Raw genomic sequence first — 3,568 nt, 5'->3', positions numbered from 1 at the left:
GGGATTAGACCACAAGAGGTGTACCATACCTAAGGTAGGTCAGGATCACTGAAAAGGGACCCATCTCTGAGAACTAGGGACTATGTATCTGTGTTGTGTCAGCACAGTAAAGAAAGGCAGTACTAACCACAGCAATGCTAACAAACACTGAGTAAGAGGTAAACACTGTCTACTGCTGGGAGGGGGACCAAGAGCATGGAGATCCTTTCTGAGGTACAGGTGTACGGCAGTGGGGGGTCGGCTGTAGTGGTCTAAGCTAATGTCTCCCACTCCTGCAGCTGCACAGGCCTGGGCTGGCTGCTGTTGTGGGTCCCAGACTCCAATGAAAGGCAGGGGTGGAGGGAAGTGGGAGGGATTTAGGCAGCTGGTATATATGAACACAAATACCTATGGGGGTAGAACTGGTGAAATCTGTAGAAGGTCCACAGCAGTTCTGCTGGCTATTGGTTTCTGCCATTCTGACAGGTGTGAGGTGGTACCTCATTGTGATTTTGATTTGAATTTCCTTGTTGATGAGTGATGTTGAGCATCTTTTCATGTGTCTGTTGGCCATCTGGATGTCTTCTTTGGAAAAAAGTCCATTCATGTCTTCTGCTCCATGTCTTAACTGGATTATTTATTTTTTGAGTGTTGAGTTTGATAGGTTCTTTATAGATTTTGGATGCTAGCCCTTTATCAGATAAAAGTAATTTTTGAAACAGTTCCAGCAGAAGATACGTCACCATCATCATAGATCTAGAGCCAGAAAGGAATGTTATATTCTAACACCCTGCCCATGCTAAGTGTCAGTGTGATCACCTTAGCACATTCAAGCACAGTCGTATGCCTACTGTGAGTATGAGTGCCTCCAAATGTGTAGAGGCAGAAAAGAAAACAATGCAAATTCCTACAGAGATTTTTTTATTATAGAATTGAGCTCTCCTGAGGATCAAAATAAAACACAAGAACACTGTGATGCTAGGATATTGAATGTAGACTGTATTTACTATTGATAAGTACTATTATGTTTCCAGTTTCTAGAGATGGTTAGAATCATTGGAATTAACTGCATAGCCAGTGTGTATAAAGTAATTTTCCAACCTGAATGAGATATTAAACTTTAAAATGTTTTGTACTTTATGTCTTTTTATCATTTACTAAATAGAATCTATTTGATGTGTTACTTACTAGTCAATGAGACATCATTTCTATGGAATGACAGTATAGCTACCAGAAAATCACTGTACACATAAATGGGGATTAAAAGCACTGAGTGAGAATTCAAATAAAAATATTTCAGCAAAAAAGAACCCTAGTCATGACCCCAAACGTTCTATAATTCTATGTAGATGGCTCATTCATTCATTTAACAAATATTTGATGATATCTCCTATGATCCAGAAACTCATTTAGCTATGGAGGGTAGTTATGAACAAAACAGATAAAGCTACTGCTTACATGGAGTTTATGTTTTAATTTGGAAATACATATAAAAAATGCTATTTTGTTTGTGTCCATGGAATGGCTGGAACTGGGCTGTATATACATGAAGGTTACTGTCCCATAGAAGATGGAGACTGTAGTGAGGTGGGCAGCATGTGTGGACAAAGACTTATGATGCCCCTGAACTGATTGCATCTTCAAGATGGTGATAAATATATGGAAACCAACTTGACAATAAACTATTTAAGAAAAAAAAGATGGTGATAAATATAAACAGATTGGAAATAAAGATAACCATGAGAGAGAGAAAAAAAAGGAAATCAGTTATATAGACAGGAACCAACTCATTGAGGTACTTATGAGAGCAAGACAGAGCCATGACTGCTGAAATATTGCAGAAAAAGTGATGAACCACATTGGTCATACAGAAAGACAGACTGAAGGTATCTCCAACATTTACAGAGACATTTAGAACATCACAGACATATCAGCCTATGCCCAGATGAGCAAACACACCTGTCATCATAGTGGTCATAGGCCATTGAAGCCAAGAGGTAACTTCCCACAGTGGAAAAGACTGCAAAAAAACCCCAAAAAAACAAAAAAACAAAAAAACAAAAGAACAAAAAACATCTGCACAGCACATGCGTTGTAGGAGATGACCTTATTTCCTATAAGAACTCCTGCCATGACCTTGGGTGTGTAACAAAAATCCTTGAGAGACAGGTCACTGAGGAAAAAGTACATGAGAGTGTGGAGACCGGAGCCCAACAGAATCAGCACAATCTCCCCCAGATTTCCAACTAGAGTGAAGAGGTAGGTGAGAGAGAACGTCATAAAGAGCATGGCCTGCAGTTCTGGGGCATCTGTGCATCCTAGAAAAATGAACTCAATTCACTTCTGTGTTGTTCCGCATGGATATCAGTGGGGAATCACAGGATGCCCTGTAGTGATGAGAAGTAAAGGAGCAGAGTGTTAAATGGAAAAGAGAAGAGAGTGAGGTCGAAATGTGTAAATGCTCTGTGGATTGTTTCAATCATGGCAATCTTTTGTTCTTCAGACCTGAAGCACACACCAGCCAAAACAGTTAACTATTATGCTCATTTCTTTTATGAGGTAACTTAGGCTCAACAAGGTTGTGTAATTCGCCAAGTTTACCCAAATGTTAACTGGCAGAGTCAAGCTTCGTACCTGGGCAGACTAATTCTGAAATCCCATGATAGTAACTGAAACTTGAATTGAATTGAGCTAATCCTATTCACAGTCAGTCACGGAATCCATTGGACCCATCTTAATGGGTTGTTAGGAGTACTTAAATGACTAAGATACTATTCATAGATGTAGGACTTACAATGGGGTAGCAGGGGCATACAGGGAAAGATGCAGTGTAGAGACTGCAGCTGCAGACATGTACAACCAGCAAAGCTTCTCTGAAGAGAAGGAAACGCACTGAGTAGAAGAGCTCAAGCTCTGGGAAGAGGTGCATATGTGTTCAGATTGTACCCTAATATTTACAATCTAGGAGACACTTTCCTAAGTTCTTTGAGCTTCATTTTGTCTTTTCATTTCTAAAAATGAAGATGTAATGTGAAGGGGCAATTATGAGAGTTCATAAAACAATGCATGAAAACAGTAAGTACAGTTAGCTCTAATGTTATTCGTAGGGTGAAATGCTGGTCTCTATCTTGCTTTGATAAAGGTGGGAAGCAATATCCAGTCTCTAGGTTACAGATTAGTTTTGAAGTCTGATAGCCTCACTCTCTGATTTGTCTTTCCTCACACACTACGCCCACACATGGATCCCCTCCATGTGTCTCAATCTGCCTTTCCTCTGACTTTATCATTGGCTGCATCAGCCATTTGCTCAGTTTCTTCCTTGAGATTCATATCTTACCTTCCGTTGGAACAGTTTTCTTCTGTTTTGAATTCATTCTTACTCTCATTACTCTGGCCCCCTAAACTGAATGACAGAAACCCAGGATTGAAATTTCATGTCCATGGGTTAGACTCTAGCTTCCAGATCTGCCTTTGAAGTGAGCTCCATTCTGTAACTTTTCTTATTTGAATTGAATGCAGCCTATGCCACAGCTTTCACTCATTGGCAACTACTCTTCTCCACCATCTGAAGGGTTTCACCACTTCCCCT

The 3,568-nt window shown here is 40.1% G+C and overlaps 1 pseudogene; it reads right to left on the bottom strand.

Moving 5' to 3' along the window:
• Positions 1 to 45: 45 nt before the first annotated feature.
• LOC144218837 (olfactory receptor 5B2-like) lies at positions 46 to 2,338 on the bottom strand (annotated as a pseudogene).
• Between the last annotated feature and the right edge of the window lie 1,230 nt (positions 2,339 to 3,568).

The sequence above is a fragment of the Crocuta crocuta genome, unplaced genomic scaffold (assembly GCF_008692635.1).
Source record: "Crocuta crocuta isolate KB4526 unplaced genomic scaffold, BGI_CrCroc_1.0 scaffold323, whole genome shotgun sequence".
NCBI lineage: Eukaryota > Metazoa > Chordata > Mammalia > Carnivora > Hyaenidae > Crocuta > Crocuta crocuta.
The sequence above is the reverse complement of the archived record's forward strand: the minus strand, read 5'-3'. Positions and strand labels throughout refer to the sequence as shown.